Raw genomic sequence first — 19,508 nt, 5'->3', positions numbered from 1 at the left:
CGAATGCGTGTGTAAAAACTTTTATTCAAAGAAATTACATACTCTTATTGATCTATTCAGTTCGTATTCAGTTACTTATAATCTAGGAATTTAAATCAAAAATATACCCTCAGGAATTAATCTCTGCTATACCCTCAGGAAATGTAACTTAAGACTGTCAAGTTGGTTAACTAAAAATGATTAAAACTCTCTGGAGTGCGAGAGAGTGCCGACGACAATTCTAGGTTGCTACGTACAACCCTCGCATCATAGCACTGTTATCACTTTATTTACTTAATAATATAATTATATTTTTTATAACTTACATATAGAGATAAATCTAGAGGAAAGTACTAAGGAACTTTATTGTTACGGAATCATGTTAGGCCAAGTATGTATTGTTGAATAAGTCCCAAACTCTGGCAAGTTTCTTTTGTTACTACAGTAATTAGTTTTAATGAAAATAAACATGCCACCGTTTGGTTACATACTGATTTAAAGCGGAAAAATTCTATCGTTTGCGCAGTTTTAAAAAATTTTCTAGCAATATTTGGTATTTAGTGCCCGTTAGTTAATGATTATTTGGAGATCATGAGATGCGGTCTGGTGTGACGTAGGTTTTAGAAAAACATTTTCTTTATGGCATAAACGTTTCGACCTTTATTGAGATCATCTTCAGGGCTCAAAGTGTTTGTTTTCCATGTAGATGTGTCATTCTTGTGCGTTGTGTTGAGTGCACTCTCACCTACGTCACACCAGACCGCATCTCACGATCTCCAAATAATTTTTATAGCGATGAAGTTGAATTAACATTTTAAGCTCCTTCAGGTTCATAATTTTCTACCATGTCGAATGTGTGTTTACAAAACAAAATATATTTTTAAAAAATTTTAATCATATTTAAAAGAAAAATCCTTCATTTTAGTATTTCATTGTATATAATTTTAAATTGTAACTGCAGTAAGTTTTCATAAGGTATTCCAGGAGCCTAATTTTTTATATTTACTTTTTTTAATGCAGGAATTAAGCTTTATGTGCTATCATTACATACCATCTCTTAGGTTTTTTCGATGTTTTAATGATAGAGTTTATTTAATATTAAAAAAAGGATTATTTAGAGATCGTGAGATGCGGTCTGGTGTGATGTAGGTTTAGAAAAACATTTTCTATATCGTGCCAACGTTTCGATCTTTATTGAGATCATCTTCTGTGCCTGGGAGTTATAAACACTGTTTAATTTATACTTATAGAAAATGTTTTTCTAAACGTACATCACACAGACCGCATACCTCGATCTCTAAATAACCATTAATTAACGGTCACTAAATACCACACATATTATAAAAGGTTAATTTTGAAGAAAAGTAAGGCTAAGTTGAAGCGAAAAAGTGATAATTTGTCGGAAAAATGTTATATAGAGTTTTTCTGGTAGCTATTCTATTATTGTATATAAAAAGTTGGTGATAGAAAATAGATATGTTGTGTTAACTGTTCCGTTATAAGCATGAATGTGTTTGTAGTACATGGTCGTCGATGGCGGAATATCAAGTACGTCGACTCTCAATTAGTCTAATTAGTGTATGTATAGTTATTTTTTATCCGATGTCTGGTGTTTAATAAATATATATTAATTTGCTTTCTTTCAGTACTTGTCAACCAGGTTGGTGTCCGAGTGGATCGAGGTCCACGATAGCTCAAGTGGTAGAGCAGCGGCGTATCTAGCCGAAGATCGTGGGTTCGAATCCCGCTCGTGCCATTGATCTTTTTACCTCAACTAAAAACCTTAATTAATTGTAATATATTAATTGGTCAAGCGGATCACGAAATTAGTGAATTTAATAGTATATATTATTAGTATATTTATAGTAATCTTAAAATTTATGAGCTACGAAAGTAGGCAATTTTTGCTCGCTCCTAGGGCCCAAATATTTTTCTATCTAGTATAATCAAAAATAGTTTCATGAAAATCAATGAATATGGTTTTCGTTATTTAAGTAAGTCCCTATTTTAATATATTTTATTTAATTTAAGTNGGTAGTTTGCCATCCAAAATAGAACATTTTTCCTTAAAATTGTAATTAGACATTTTTAACCATCGTTTTAAAAGTCACTTCTTCAAGAGAACTGCGTATCAGAGCGGACGAGAAATCGGCAACAGATCAAACCCGCGGCGATTATCTCTATTTAACCCACAGAAAAATAATAACAGAATTACCGCAAAATCTTCACTTCAGGAGGATGACAAAAGAAAAAGACGTTTTTACTGCTTTCAGCCCCTTCTCTCAGCAATAAACAGTACTCCAACCCTACTGCCGTACCTTTAAGGATAAACAATTACATTCCCTTTCCAACTAGTCGATTGTCCGCCTACCGATGTTTCCACAAAGTCACAATGGGGCTCCCAGGAGGCGGAATAAATTAAACGGGACATTTAGAACTTTCAAATTTACCACTGTAACTAAAGTACCGTGAAAGAATGCACAACATGTAGTAAACATCGATTGTATTCCTTGCATGGTTGGATGTTCCATTATGACCTTTATGATAAAGAACATTATTTTGGAAATTCTGAGCTATAAAAGAAGGCACACGACACAACCTCATGAATAATGAAATCAAATGACTAACATCGTACATTTTCCATTTATTAATTTCCCTATTATCTTCGTAATTTTTTTGTTTTTAATAATGGCTGTATCACGATCTTTTTCTATTCCGTGTGAAGAGCGTTCCCTTCACTATTTTGTTCTTTTTTCGTAAGTTAACCGGTTTTTTCAATCCCATCCTTCAGTAAATTAATACGGGTTTGCAGGTTGTTTCCTTGACAAGAAGGTCAATGAATAATTATTTTTAATTTGTTGGATTCGTGAAGAGCATAATAGCATGAATAATTACATCAATATGTTTTGTAAAATTTATAACACGATTTGTTACTCTCATTCTTTTAAGTTTTCCCAGACACCCGAAAGGAACCCCAAGGTGAAAATAATAGCCCAACATATTTTAGGATATCGGCCTGTATACATTTAAAAGCAGAATCAATAACCAAATCGAGACGCTCAAATGGCTGCAGTTTAAAACAAAATACGCACGAAAGAACAGAAAAAGAAAGAAACCTAGCAGAGGGCCGGCGATAACTTCTACTGTTTGTCGGCCCATAAACATCCCACTTTATACGCATATATTAAAATATTCCAATATATTTAGCTGAATTACAAAATAATAAAGCTTTTGTTTTCGCTATGTTCATAAATAAATTATTTAAATTACGATATTCACATACTTTACACGTTGAACCCCACTTCAACAATCCGGAAAAAAGACAGTCCTCAGTAAATAACAAGCAAATTTTGTGTATGACATTGGCCAGCCTGAGCTGAGGAAACTTCTGATATTCTTCTATTCTATTCATAGCGATGACCAATTTCGTTAGAACGACAGGAAACGACACAAGGGTTTAGAACTATATAAACTACACGTAGACAGTCTAACCATATATACATATTATTTTTTTTTTATGTCAAAAATGAAGTCAATATTCGTTTTTAGTACCCCAATATATATGTGTTGGGAAAAAGAAAAAAATTTTTTTTCGTTGGAATTTGTGTTTAAAATATCTGGTGATCAAATTGGATATATGAGTTGCAAAGTAGGTTCAATTTTTTTTCGCAAGAAACCAAGTTGGTATTTATTATTCTTAAGCCATATACCCTCTGATTACAAGTTTTTGACAAAAAAATTCTCAAAATTTTCGCCTTCCAAATTCTTACGGTTTACTATGAAAATCACAAAAAAGTGGTATCTTTAAAACTATTCCTGCAACCACTTGCAATTTGACTAGGGTTTGAATTTTATAATCGTAAGAGCACAAATGTCGCCTTCATAAACAAATTAGAAAAGGAAAACTAAAATAAAACTGTTGTGACGGTTTCATATTTTATCCCCATTTTTCTCACTTAGAATGACAAAAAATTATATATTTTGTTGACAAATACTGAAAGAAAAAAATCAGCGTTCTAACGCTTGTAATAACTTTTTTAAAATTAATTATACTTTTAATCTAGGTTCATGGGTGAGATGAAAGATTTTTTCTGCAAACTGATTTAGAGATTTTTGAACTCAACCAAGATCTTAGATTAAAAGTATAATTAATTAAAATAATTACTAAACCAATAATGAATACTAAATACATATATGAGTTGTAATAACGTTAAATTTGGAAAACTCCCATAGAAGTTATGAATTTTATAATTGGAACTACTGGATATAGGTAAGGAAAAACTATTATCTCCGGATAATCAAGGCAAAAATGTCTATTTTCTTATTGTTAGAAAAATTCATATTTAAAAAGTTTAAAGGGTGTTTAAAACGAACCCGATTTTTTGCAAAAAAGATGTTTATTTGGATTGCTTTACTGGAAGTAACTAGTCGTTTGGTGTTTTAAGGAAATTTATATTATATATACATTACATATATACATATTAAAATAATCGCCAAATATTTTTCCACCTAGTATTGCCAGATCGCTTTTACCTTACTAAATGTGTCTTCCGATTACGCCAAGGGTCGGATTACTCTAACTACTGTCGTGTGGGAGCGGGAGTGCCACAGGGCAATGTACTGGGACCACTACTGTACGTCCTCTACACCCCAGACATACCAACTGCAACCTCTACCCTCTTTGCAGACGACACAGCCGTGCTTTCCGCTGATCCCGATCCTGCAATCGCCTCGGAGGAGCTCCAGGCTCACGTAGACCATAGTGTAGACCATGTAAAAACAGATCTGCACGCTATCAGTAATAAAATCAAACTAAGCTTTGAAGTATTAATACTCACATCTCTTAAATTAAATCGACTAACGGTCACCAATCACCGCACACATCTTAAAACAGACACACAACGCCAGATAAAGTATTTTTAATTTATTCAAGTTTTTATATTTAAAGCGGAATTCATATATTAGAAAATAATTTGTTACATCATTATTCGTAGAAGAAAGTAGGCAGAAGGAAAAAAAAGAAAAAGAAAATGCCAAGAATCCGTTTGACAAGTCAGGTATCACAAAGAAAAGAGGTCACTAGGATTAGGATAAGATAATTAAAAAGTGTGCATACAATCCTTTAATGACATGCCGCCTTTCTCCTTTGAACCGTATGTTTCGAAAAAGGCACAACGTCTTCATTTATTGGAAGGACGGCGGGGAGAAAAAAGTGAAGACAGCCCAAATTGTTGTACACAGACGGCCAGTGGCAGAAAAGTCAAAACGTTGGAAATGTCGGCGGACTTCAGAGATGTCAACCCTTGTCAGTTGGGAAAACTCTAAGGCGACTTTGAAATACTGTTATGCTTTACCTGTTTGCTACCACTTTATACACTGTACTTCATTCCAGGCGTCAAACATGTTAGCCGTCCATTCACAAAAAGTAAACACGTGTGTATTGTTGTATGCAAACTTATTTTCCCTAATTTAGCCATCTGGTTATAAACTGTGGGTCGAGGTCTATAATATTAAAATCACCCCGCAACAAAAACACACTTGTATGTCATTTATTCACTGTTTTGTTTGTTTACAATACTTACTACGCTGGCACTAGCAAAAACAAAAGAGAAAGTAAGGACCATAGAAAAAATCTAATAACAAGTAAAAAGCAGTTAATAATTAATGTTAAGTTAATAATTAAAAATGCTTGTACAAACGAAAAACTTAATAAATAAATAAATAAAGCCACCAATGAGTTAAATTCAGTAAAGTTTAGTAAATATTTTCTAAATATTTAACGCCTAAACTAGTGGATTGTAAAGCCGTTTTTACTTAAGAGAGGTGTATTTAAAAAAAAGATAGCAATAAAAAATTATTATCCCTAACAATATGCAGTAAATAAAACATTAGAATGATTTATTTCTAAGATAAATCAGTATATACAATATCACTAATTTGTTCTAGACAACGAAAAATATTGATTAAAAATGTAAAAATATTAGAATAGAAAATAATTTAAATAAATAATAATACTAGAAAATAACGGTAATAACAGTTTTTAAATTGTCTTCCAAAATGTAAGAATATAACTGAGAAAATAATTTTAAAAAATGTTAGAACATTTATACATAATAAACAATTGTATTAGCCTGAAAAAGTAAAAATATTACACAGAGATAATAATTAAACAAAGAAAATGGCTATAAAATGTATATATAATGAAAGAATTTTAATTAACTTCGAAAATATAAAAATATTAGACAAGAGAAAATAATTTTAAAAAAAGAAAAATACCGGGGAATTTATATATAATAAAATGTTTTTATGAACTAGTAAATAAAAAAACAGATATGAACAAAACAGGAATGAAATACACAGACATTTTAATAAATAACTTATAAAAGAAATAAATTAATCTTTATAAATGTAACTTCATAATATTTTTTTTAATCATAAAAAGAAAGAAATGGAAAAAAATAGAATGAAAAAATAAATTGGATAATATAATAGAAATAGGTTGGAACAGAAAAATATAACCGATCATATATGTAACCGATCAAAAATTGAAAGCCATGTAAAATATGGGCAATTTAATTTTTTATGAAATTTTTATCCACTATTACGGTAAATACTAATACATCATATCTATAAAATAATAAAAAGAATAATATAAAATGAAAAATTTGCTTGAAATAAAATATGTTTCTTTAAAATGGCACAGGATCGCCATAACATTGAAATTGATTATTAGTCGGATATCGTGAGATGCGGTCTGGTGTGACTTAGGTTTCAGAAAAACATTTTCTTTATCGTGCCAACGTTTCGATCTTTATTGAGATCATCTTCAGAGCCTGGGATTTACAAACATTGTTTAAATTTAACAAATACATGTAGGATGTGGAAAAAAGTGAAAATATTTGTTTGCATGGTATAAATTCTTTCAAAACAGCAAAATCTCACTGGCACTCTCAACACGACACGCAAGAATGGCACAATTACACAGAAGACAAACACTTTGAGCCAGTAGAAATACTTTGATTGAATATAAAAAATATATTTTGCATTGTATAAATTCACTTTTCCACATCCTAAATGTATTTGTTAAATGTAAACAATGTTTGTAAATCCCAGGCCCTGAAGATGATCTCATAAAAGATCGAAACGTTGGCACGATAAAGAAAATGTTTTTCTGAAACCTACATCACACCCGACCGCATCTCACGATATCTGAATAACTTTATTTAGATCATCTTCAGGGCCTGGGAATTACAAACATTATACAAACAAAAATACGCTCGATACGCCGGTGCTCTATTCCCTTGAGCTATCTGTTCTTCTTTTCTCGTTTGCTTTAAATTGGCCTTGATTGTGCCTGACTTTTTATTACAAAATGTAAAATAAGGTTTGGTTGAGAGGCCTAACAACCCACTTGATAAAAACTTCTTATTTATATTTTTTCCTTTAATTATCAAAATTTCACCTGACTTTCATTTTGGCATAGGTAGTTTTAGCTGCGTATTACAAAACGTCCTTGGAATATCCTTCTATAGAGAGGGGGATTTACAAAAATTAAATTGCCTCTTGTGCAAACCAAGGATTTCGAAGACCCCTACAGGTAAAAGGATTAGAGCAAAAGTTTAACGGGGCATTTTTTCTTGATCTTGCCGACAACCTGCTATTTCAATGTATTGGGTTGTCCGGAAAATAATGCAGGATTTTGGTATTAAACAAAAAAAAAGAAACTAGTTACTTTAAAGCAATGTTCTTTAATCAANGAGTAATCCTGTAAACGTAAACAGAATATTTTATATAGATTTTTTTTAATGAAAACTTAAAATCCTGCATTATTTTCCGGACAACCCAATTAGTGTACATAAAGGAAAGAGAAGGGAGTTCAAAATTGAATTAACATTTATGAGGTTAACGTAGAAAGGAAAGTTTCCCAACAATCATAGAAAATGGAATTACAGAAAAACGTGGAACCTTTCGTACCAAAAAATTCATTGTTACATACGTATTAAAAGGAATAAATATAAATAAATAAGTGTGGTATTTAGTTAATTAATGATTATCTAGAGATCGTTAGATGCGGTCTGACGTGATGTAGGTTTAGAAAAACTTTCAATTAATTAAGGTTGTTGAGATAAAAAAGTCAGTGTCACCTGCGGGATTCGAACCAAGACGTTCCGCTAATTACGCCACTACTCTACCACTTGAGCAATCGTGACTTCGATCCACTCGGACACTAACTTCCCATCTCAACCCCACCTTTTGAATTTTCTCTCCTTTTTGCCATTTTTCAAATGTCATGAATCTATTTGATTCTCGGCGACAAATGAAATATCCACGGAGAGCTTTAGTGAATATATACTTCATTTTAACTTATTAAATTCACCAGTTTTCGTGGTCCGCTTAACCAATTAATATCTTTCAATTAATTAAGGTTTTTAGTTGAGATACTCAAGTAGAGTAGCGGCGTATCTAGCCGAAGGTCGTGGGTTCGAATCCCGCTCGTGACACTGACTTTTTTTTCTCAACTAAAAACCTTAATTAATTGAAAGATATTAATTGATCAAGCGGACCACGAAATTAGTGAATTGAATAAGTTTCGATTTTTATTGAGACCATCTTCATCATCAAAGTGTTTGTTTTCCGTGTAGATTGTCATTCTTGTGTGTCGTGTTGAGAGTGCCTCAGTAAACACCACACACACAAATTTTTGTAAAGTTGCGAATCAAGTGTTTCGATGTTTTTCCTTGATGCAAACTTGCAATTCATCACCCCCTCATGCTGTTTGAAGACTCTCGTCATTCTGTATTTAGTTATTCAGATATCGTGAGATGCGGTCGGGTGTGATGCAGGTTTCAGAAAAACATTTTCTTTTTCGTGCCAACGTTTCGATCTTTTATTGAGATCGTCTTCAGGGCTCAAAGTGTTTGTCTTCTGTGCAGTTGTGCCATCCTTCGTGTCGTGTTGAGAGTGCCCTGAATCTGAATAACTATCGATTAACGGTCACTAATCTCTACACATTCTGTATTTATTTATTCTGTATCAAAGAGTAATTTCTAAACTAAAACTAGTTCTATCAAATTCATAACGCAAGAGGAATCGGTGGGCAACATTTTTATGGCGATAAGAAAATTGCTTCGCAATAAAAAGTTATATTTTTCACTTTTCTGTACGCTTTTATCCAAAAATCGTCATTTCATTGAAACGATATTTTTCTTTTTGTAGAAAACAGAAATTTAAAATAGTATGTTTTCACTTTACGGTACACTTTTCTCCAAAACGCCTCCTCATTTTGAAAGCATTCATTCTTCATTTTGTACAGCAATACCAGGCAACAATCATAGCGAGAAATGGTTTGGTAAAGTCACCCCTGGGTGAGAAATAAATTTTTTTGCATAAAACAGGTGTAAAATTTTGGCACAGTATAGGCTGCTGCCAAAAATTAACTTTTCACTATTTTTATAAAAAATCTAGTTACAAATTCGTAGTATAATAAAAAAAAAAAATACAACGAAAACAGTGTCATTGTGTTATACCAAATAGACTTTAAGGAAATAGAATCGAAAAACTTAGTGGCCTTTCTATAAACCACTAAATGATGTTGAGTGTGGTACGTGCTTCAATTTTAAATAATAAAAATAAATAAACTGGGGGTTGAGGCTAACCACATGACCCAATTTTTTCCAAGTAAATAACCTTGAAAAATTGTTGAAATTACAATTACAATACACTTTACGTACACTTTTCTCCAAAATCGCTTATCAATGCCTTTAAAAATACTCAGGACCTGATATATATTTTTTTGTATTGAAAAAGGTTTAAAATTATCACAACTTTAAGTTCTTGCCAAAAATTTAGAAAATACTACTTTTAAAACCCTAACTAAGCAAAATTAATAGAAAAAAGATTTGCTGCAATAGACCAAATAGATTTCAACAAAATAGGCAACCTTTTGGAGTCTATTTGAACCACTTAATGACCTCGAAAAAGTGCTGAAATACGGTACAATTTCAGTGTTTGAGGCTTAAGCAGAAAGTGCAGACAAATTAGCAGTATAATAAGAAAAATGAAACAAAAAAAAATTTATTGCAATAGACCAAATAGATTGTGAGAAAATGGTCCCTAAATAGGGTAAACCTTTGGCTTCAATCACAAAATTCCCCTGAAAAGTATTTTTTCACTTCTCTCCAAAACTCTTCCTCATATCGAAACGATTCTTTTTTTAATTTTATAAGTCATAAGAGGCAAACAATTGTAACGAGAAATGTCTTTTTAAGATCATACAACCCAGAGAAATAATTTTTTCTTGAATTAAAAAAAGGTGTAAAATTTTCGTCCCAATTTTTTTTTTTTTGATGCCAACAATATGGAAGAATCAGAAGGTCGTGATAAATCAAGTAGACTTCTACTGGAAAGGTGTATTGTGTACTTTTCCTCATAAAATTTTCATCATATTGAAACCATTCTTTTTTCATTTCGTACAACAATAAAAGACAAACAATTATGTTGTAGTAAGCAATGTTTTTCGAAAACACCCGGGAGCAATTTTTCTGAATGAAAAGTGAAACATTTTTGTCACGATTGTAGATTGTTGCAAAACTTACCGATTCAGTATTTTTAAAAACCCCTAGTTATTCGTATTCTTTTAAGCAGAAAGAAAAGAACTGTTGGAATAGACCGAATAGATTTTAAGAAAATGGTACCATAAATAGTCAGCCTTTAAACCTAGAAAATGACATAGAAAAAGTGCGTGGTAAAATTTCAGAGATTGATGCTTAAGCAAAAAGTACACACGCTCCTGAAAAATAACTTCGTATGGAAATTGAAATCCATCGGGTAAAAGTGGGTTTAAAAAAATAAAATAGGAATAAAAACAGCCGTTCGTCGCTATCGAAAAACTGTCGTTATCATATAAGATGACGCGCTAATGTTGGACAACGTTCATCCCGTTTCGACATCAAGGAGTTAATCTTTCGGTTTAACCTCGCCTCGACTAGGGGGTCCTGATGAAGTACATAAATCCTGAGACAAGGAATACATTGAGAAGAAAATTTGCCCGCCCCCTGGGTGTGTTTAGCATGTAAAAAAAGTGTTGAACGGCCGTGGGGGATGGTTTGGGCAATTGCCAAGGGAGCGATTTCGGGTTTGTCAACAGCCCCCCTAACAAATCACACCGCTCCCTTTTCAACGCGATGGCACAATTTGTTTTTGAGGCATAACTCCGTGTTAAAAGCCTTCATTTTTTTCTACAGAAAAAACAACGACGAGCCGACAATTCGCGTTACAAAATTTTGGTAGAAAATAAATGAAGCTTGGAATCTGCGAGTATTGCCTCATTTGAACAGTTCTTCTCGTTTATCAAGGGGACCAAGCATAGTTTTGCATTAGATCGTTTTATATATTTTACCTACTTAGTTATGGGATTTTATGTTACTGAAGACTAATGATTTCTACCAAAAAAACAGTAATACATTTTTAGATTCATTTGACACAACTGATTTCAAACTGGCTGTTGTGAATATATAAAATTTAAAAAGTATCACTTGTATCGTGTTAATTTAGAATATAGAACTGTGCCGCACCTAAGATGAAGGTAATTCGTCCATTTTGTCCCTTTCCTCTTGAGCTGGTCGAGGGGCCTATAAGGCGGTACGTGGGCGACTTACGACCTTCTTCCTTCACTTCTCTAATGGTCTCATCTGGAACGGGAGGGGAGAGAAATTCCCATTCGTCGATCCGATATGGCCTCGACTGTTTATAACATTTGTTCCGTGAATTTGTAACTTTAATTTTTTTTAAATTGGCAGTGAAGGACTAGATAGATTGATAGATTTATTATTCGGGGTGAGTATTATACTACGCTCTTTAAGAGCTATTGTATCCCCCCTTCTGTGCTGAAAACACACCGGAAAGTCATCAAGGAACTTGATTAGTAAGCCCGAGTTCAGCGAAGGACTAAAAGGCTAAAGGGTTTTATTGATCTGCGGTGATTTTGACATCAGATCAGGGTTTCAGGAGTTAATCTATTCCAAAATCATCATAAAAAATGACAGTTGTTTGCATTTTTAATGCACTCATGGATATGTCTGACAGCATTTTACCTCAATAGTTAAGTCGTTTCCGATTATCCTGACAAAGCAACTTGTCCGGGATTCCGAGACGCTTTTGTGCAACAAGAGCAGCCCCCAGAGAGTCCAAATCGTGGAAGTAGGATCATCCTGAACCGACTAAGTATCGGCCATGCTCGGCTGCCACATGGACACTGACTTTGTACTTATTTGTCAGCATGAATAGAAAGATCATGCGAAAAAGAATGCCACCCGATATGAGAATTGTGTTCAAGAAGGCAGCGAATCTTCATCAATGGGATTCCTGTTCCGATTTGTCGAAAAAACAGGGGTATTTTCAAATTAACTCTTTTTAATTTCAAATTAACAATTTTGTAACATTCAAATTAGCATTTTTTAAATTAAATATACAATACCCCTATTTAACTTTAAATTAACCATTTTAAATTTCAAATTAAGTGATTTATTTAGAAATCGTGAGATGCGGTCTGGTGTGATGTAGGTTTCAGAAAAACATTTTCTTTATCGTGCCAATGTTTCGATCTTTATTGAGATCATCNAAATCCCAGGCCCTGAAGATGATCTCAATAAAGATCGAAACATTGGCACGATAAAGAAAATGTTTTTCTGAAACCTACATCACACCAGACCTCATCTCACGATTTCTAAATAAATATCGATTAACGGTCACTAATCATCACACATTAAGTGATTTGTTAAAGTAGTGAGGAGCGATCAGGAATGAAGGTTTTAGAACTCCTTTTTCATTTTTTTGCGCGTTTCAACCTTTGTTCTGGTGATTTTCAGGGCCTGGGTGAATTATGAACATACGTGGATTGGAAAAGATAATTATGCAATACAGATGTAAATAATATTCATTTTGAACCGAGTATTTCAAACAAACAAAGTGTGATGCTATTCTTGTAGTGTCATGTTTGTTCGTGTGAAATTGTTGTAAAACGTGAATTAATATTGTGTTTTTATATGATGGTGTTAGAGTCGGGACCGCGGTAAATCTGGGAAATTTTCTTTGATCATAGTCGGTTCTATTTGACTCAAAGGGAGTGGAGAATGGGGATTTTCTGGGTTGTGTTTCTTGAACTTAACCCTTTTTAATTTCAAATTGACCTTTTCTTTTAAATATTAAAAATCGAGATGATATGAAATCAGAGCAGAAAAATAAAATTTGTATATCCGTGATGATGAAGTGTTGTTTGTATTAAATAGAATCATCTCAAACGTATATGTATTATGTAGGTAGTACTTTGCAACGTTATTTTTATATTAAAATCTGCAATAAAAAAATAATAAAATAAAATAAGTACTTAAATAAGACATTTCATTTTATTCATGAAGACATTCATTAACGTAATCACTCCGCTGATACCTACTCATAATCAGTCCATAAATTGAGTCGGTATCGAATGTTGAGAATACTAATCCATTTATGTTTATTGGTCTAATTGACCAAATTACATATTTATATTAATTATTCTTTTTATATAAGGTCTTGGTTGAGATGAAAAAATTAGTGTCACGAGCGGGATTCGAACCCACGTTAGCCTCCTCTAGCCGCGAAGGTCGTGGGTTCGAATCCCTCATCTTCCCCCTTCATCTCAACAAAGACCTTACATAAAAAGAATAATTAGTTGAGGATACTGTTCCAGGAACACTTTTACCACATCTAAATGGTAATTACGTCCGTAAAATGACTTTTTCCAGAGCACCTTCTCACCACCTGAGCACATTGTGTTGAAATGAAACAACGAAAGCTGCATATGAAAATAGCACGTGGTAGACAGACACGTTTGAGATGATATTGTTCAAACATCACTTTATTATGGAGGCTCTTTCCCAGGACAGTCTTATTGGAATTTAGTAACCTTGTTCAAATTTAACAAATGCATGTTAAATGTAACAATGTAAATCCCAGGCCATGAAGGTGATTTCAGTAAAGATTGAAACGTTGGCACGATAATGAAAATGTTTTTCTAAAACCTAAGTCTCACGATTTCCGAATAATCATCGACTAATGGTCACTAATCACCACACATTCAATTCAAAATTTCATCAACGGATGTGAGATTGGTAAAGTAACGAAATAGACAGAAGAACCTTAAAACTCAAATTAAACATAACACCTAAACCTACTAAACCGTTCGAAATAATTCATACAGATACAGTAACTTTTGAAAAAACAAAATTCTTAACATAGATTATCATGGATAACGTGACAGAATTAAACAACTCGTTAGAAAAAGAATTACTAGCAATCCACAAAATTCAAACACGTTTCACAAGTTCCCAACACCCAGAATCCAATGGCCCCGTTGAAAGACTACACTCCACATGTTTAAAACATATAAGGTTATTCAATAATATGGAGGAATTCAAAAAAGATACTATTAAAGAAAAAGATTAAAAAATTATGTATGCTATCTTAACGTACAACAATATAATACAATACACTCCTCTATATAACGCGAAACCAATTGACATAATCAGCAGTCATATCGAAAATCTCCCCGTTCGCATTAGACATAGAAACTCAAATATACAACGATTACATAAACACCCGCAAACATAAAATTCTATTACTATATCAACAGATTAAAGAACTAAATTCAAAAATCAAAGAAAAAACTATAACAAAACGAAACCGGGATAGAGAAGAACTACCTAATATACCGGAAGAAGTATATGTACGTAATAAAAAAAATAAAAGTAAAACTAAAAGCAAACACTAAAATCGATCAACAAAACTCTAAAATTAGGTGAAATAGACGCACAATCAGCCTATAACACACAGAATAAAATCCACTCAAAAAAATCCGATAGTAAAACTACTCAAAAAAGTGAGGTTGTTCCAGGTTCATCCTCAGCTGTTACAAAAGGGCTGAACCTCAAGAACATCTCAACAAACTCTGCTATACTACCCATAAGGTTAGGAAAAGAGAAAATCCAACAAACATACCACACTCTCATTCATTACTACAATGTTACAGAATTAGACACCAAATTCGATGTAAACGTCAATTATTTGTAAATCTTTGAGCTGGCAAAAAACGGCACTGATGTAAAAAAAAATTAGATATCAATTTAAAATCATCAACTATGAAGGCAGTGTAATAAGTGAAAAACTAAATACTTTAATCCTTAGAAGAAATTTTAGAAAAAAAGGAATAATGAACGATATAGGATCCATTGTAAAATTCTAAATGGTAACTTGGACGCCTATGATGGAAAATTATAAAAAAAAATGTTAGCAGATATAAAGAACTATGTAAACAACTTTAAAGTTGCTTTAAAAAACTATAAAACAATTCACACAGTTTTTTCCAAATTAAAGATCCCACACCAGTAACAAATAAATCTGACGTAATTTACAAAATCAATTGTTCAAATTGTCCGGCTACTTACATCGGTATTACATCCCAATATCTGGATAAGAGAGTAAAGCATAGTTGCTTTAAACCCAAACAATATCCTACAGCCCTGACTACCCACCATTTTGAACACCAACACAATTTCGACTTCAACAACCACAAATATTACACATAGAACAACACAAAGCATCAATTACAGAACAGACATATAAACTCAGTCGCAGCTACGCTGATATCATTAATCAAATTCAGTATCGATAACATACACATATCATCATCACATCACACAAAACATATAATACAACATATAAAGCAATATATTACAATTAATTAAGGTTTTTAGTTGAGATAAAAAAGTCAATGGCACGAGCAGGATTGAAAAATGGCAAAAAGGTGTCACGATGCAAAATCGAGGTCACGATAGCTCAAGTGGTAGAGCAGCGGCGTATCTAGCCGAAGATCATGGGTCCGAATCCCGCTCGTGCCATTGACTTTTTTATCTCAACTAAAAACCTTAATTAATTGTAATATATTAATTGGTCAAGCGGACCACGAAATTAGTGAATATAAAACAATCATAACATTCCACACATCAAATATTTCTACATAGTCTAATTGTCCAACAATTTAGCTTTCCTTTTCCTATTTATCCCCCTCTATATAATCCTGAAAGGATAATGAGGCCGAACCATTACCCACGTTTTTTCCCATTGTCGGCTCCTTTCACCTCAAAGAAGCCGACTCCTTATACAAAAATTTCTTTCTATACCGACTTCCTTCCCCACCTCTTCAAAATCGACATAAAACATCAATATCTCACTGGCACTCTCAAAACGACACACAACAATGACGACACATCTGCACAGAAACCCTGCGTGAGAACAAATACTTTGATTGAATCTAAAATTTCTAGTATTGTATAAATTCATTTTTTTTTCATCCCACTATAAAGAAAATATTATTCAGATATCGTGAGATGCGGTCGGGTGTGATGTAGGTTTCAGAAAAACATTTTCTTTTTCGTGCCAACGTTTCGATCTTTTATTGAGATCATCTTCAGGGCTCAAAGTGTTTGTCTTCTGTGTAATTGTGCCATCCTAGCGTGTCGTGTTGAGAGTAAAACCGTCACACCAGACCGCATGTCACTCACGATCTCCAAATTAATTATTAACTAACGGTCACTAAACACCACACATTATATTATACCAATAAAACTCTCGATTTTCTTTAAAAACACGTGTTCCCTGTTTTTTTTTCCATTTTGGATAAAAGAACAGGATTTAATATAAAAGTAAATCGTCGCAGGTATCTAAATATTCTATCTATTGTTCAAATTGTTAGGGTGACCTTTTTTTGTCCAGGAACTAGTTGAAAGGTTTCATTTCTCTTTGTTCGCCCTCTTAAGAGTACCTATTTAGAGATTATGGATTAGGTAAATGGTTTTAAAACCTTAAGTCGGTCACTAGTAAATATAATCCGTTTAAAAGGTCAGTAGAGAGGGGCTTTAAGGAAGAAAAGGCGTATTATTCCAAAATTCGATTTAAATCAAACGAAATTGAGTAACTCTGAAATCCGTTCCGTTGAAAGACAGGAGAAAGAAGGGAAAAAGGAGAAAACCGTAAAGGATGTTATTCGAAATTAGATCATAAGAGAGCCGAGGCCGTTTGAACCGGTTGGTGGCAGGATGGTATCAACAAGGTGGGTTTGTATGCGAGCGGTTGGCGGCCCATAACTCTACGGGGATGGCTCTCGAGGGAAGCATTACCCCTTATTGCCAAGACCTCCTCTACCACGCACAAACATTATCACTTTTTAACTAACCAATCAGCTCTGCACATATCCAAAGCAATCTCAATTCTGTCCTCAGATAATAAACTGACGGCGTATTTGTTTTCAAGTGAAATTCCTTTTTCGATAATTATCATTTCACTCCATTACGATTCGAATCGACTCGGATAATAACCAAATGATATCACAACTATTGAAAACTCGACAAAACTAAGTACATTTATAAATTATAAGCCTCTTTCATCTGTGTATCTAAGAAAAGTTAAGTTTTAAAAGGAGATTTTAAGGCTTAGCCATTGATGTTAATAGTATTTGAACAAGTGTTTTTGTTAAAGTAGCTTCATTGTGAAGATTAAAATGGAGAATCTTTGGGTTAAGTGATATCAATTGCATCATAGTTGAATAGCCACTTTCCTGGTCTCCTTCTTAAGCCTCCATTTTGGAAGATCATGATCTGAAATCTGTATATTTTTCTGTAGAAAATTAAGATGGCACGTAATTTATAAGAGGTTGCAATTACGATTTATTTGGTGGATGTCTTAAATAAAACTAAAATGAATTTTGTAATCGTTGGAAATGAGGGAAGGGACTCGAGACAATCTGGTTGCCCCTTTCTCTTTTCGTGAGCTCTTTACGGACGGCCCTAAGCTCTAGGAGTTTTAAATGGGTCCCAGACTCCGAGAGAAGTGTTGGGAGTTAATAATGAAGAGAGAGAGAGAGAGAGAGAGAGAGAGAGAGAGCGATTGTGAGGTTTCTTCCTGTGGTTGCGGGGTGATATACGTTCAGTTCCCTATCATCTTGGGTTATCAAATTAACGGCACAAACTGTTTAAAAAAACTCAGCGGACCTAATAACAAGTTAAAAGCCGTACAAATTAAAATCACGACTAAATTAATTCATTTGATAATAAATTGACGGTTGGTACCGGGCTCGATTCCGAGATCAAAAATGAATTCGTAAAGATACGTCCTACCGTGATAATCGATAGTTATTTATTGCCTCAAGTTCATCGAAGGATGCATAAAAACGTTTTAAGACTTTCAGTTGTTTGAATCTCCTGGAAAATCATGTTGTCATGCTATGATTGTTATCAACCAATTTTGTTAATAAATGTTTATAATAATTAAATTGACGTGTTAATAGATAAGGAATTTTATCAATAAATGTACATTTTATGAGATAAAAGATTCAATTTAGAACAAATCCACAATTGTGTTTTCCAAATTTCAAAATCTTGTCAAATTATCACTACTCAATCTAGTGACCGTTAATTAATGATTATTTAAAAATCATAAAATGCGGTCTGGTTGGATGTCCGTTTAGAAAAACATTTTCATTAAGTATAATTTAAACAATGTTTATAAATCCCAGGTCCTGAAGATATCTCAATAAAGATCGAAACGTTGACACGATAAAGAAAATGCTTTTCTAAACCTACGTCACATCAGACCGCAAGTCACGATCTCCAAAAAATCATTATTTAACGGTCACTAAATACCACAAATAAATTTATTATAATAATGAGAGCACAGTATGCCAAAAATTATGACAAAAACAATTGTTTTTTAATTTTTATGTGAGTTCCCAATCCGGAGGTTCAACTCCCGTGGTTCCGGTGTTTTACACTGAATTAAACCATTCGAAAGTACTTTAGAGTCGATTTCATGGTCGCTGAGATTCGAACCCAGGAACTTCCAGTGACAAATCGCCAAATTTTGATCTTTAAAATAAAAGAGTTTTCCGAGGGTTGTAATTTATTATTTTGTGTACTTAAGATATGTCAAGTTTTTCTTATGTATAATGTTTTATTAAAACTGGTCTTCAAAGACCAACGATTATATAATAAATAATTATGTACATTCTCATATAAACCCACTGTACAGTAGTGGACATACAGCATACTCCCTTGGGACACCTACGCATTAATTCTTACTTCTGAATATTGATCATGTTTGAATATAAAAATGTATGTCAGTTAAGTAGGAAGTGTTATATACATACTATCTAATATCTCATAGTTTATTGATAAGTCCTAACCTTCTCAGAAGCCCATGAAACGTCAATGAAGAAAGCAGAACAAATTATTTTTTCTTCGTATGATTTTTCTGTGAATTCGGTCTATTGTTGAATCTTTTGACCAGTATTTAAATTTGTGGTCTGGGATGATTTTATTCTTTTTTGGAAGGTCTTTCCGAAAAGCTTAGCGGTTGTCGATAGTAGTCATTACTTTTAGTACCCTGCCGATAAAACTTCGGCTATTTTTTATTTTATTTATAATTACTAAAACTTAAACTTT

This window comes from Cimex lectularius, unplaced genomic scaffold (assembly GCF_000648675.2).
Source record: "Cimex lectularius strain Harlan isolate CLEC.00 unplaced genomic scaffold, Clec_2.1 scaffold266, whole genome shotgun sequence".
Lineage (NCBI taxonomy): Eukaryota > Metazoa > Arthropoda > Insecta > Hemiptera > Cimicidae > Cimex > Cimex lectularius.
Note: the sequence above shows the minus strand (reverse complement) of the source record.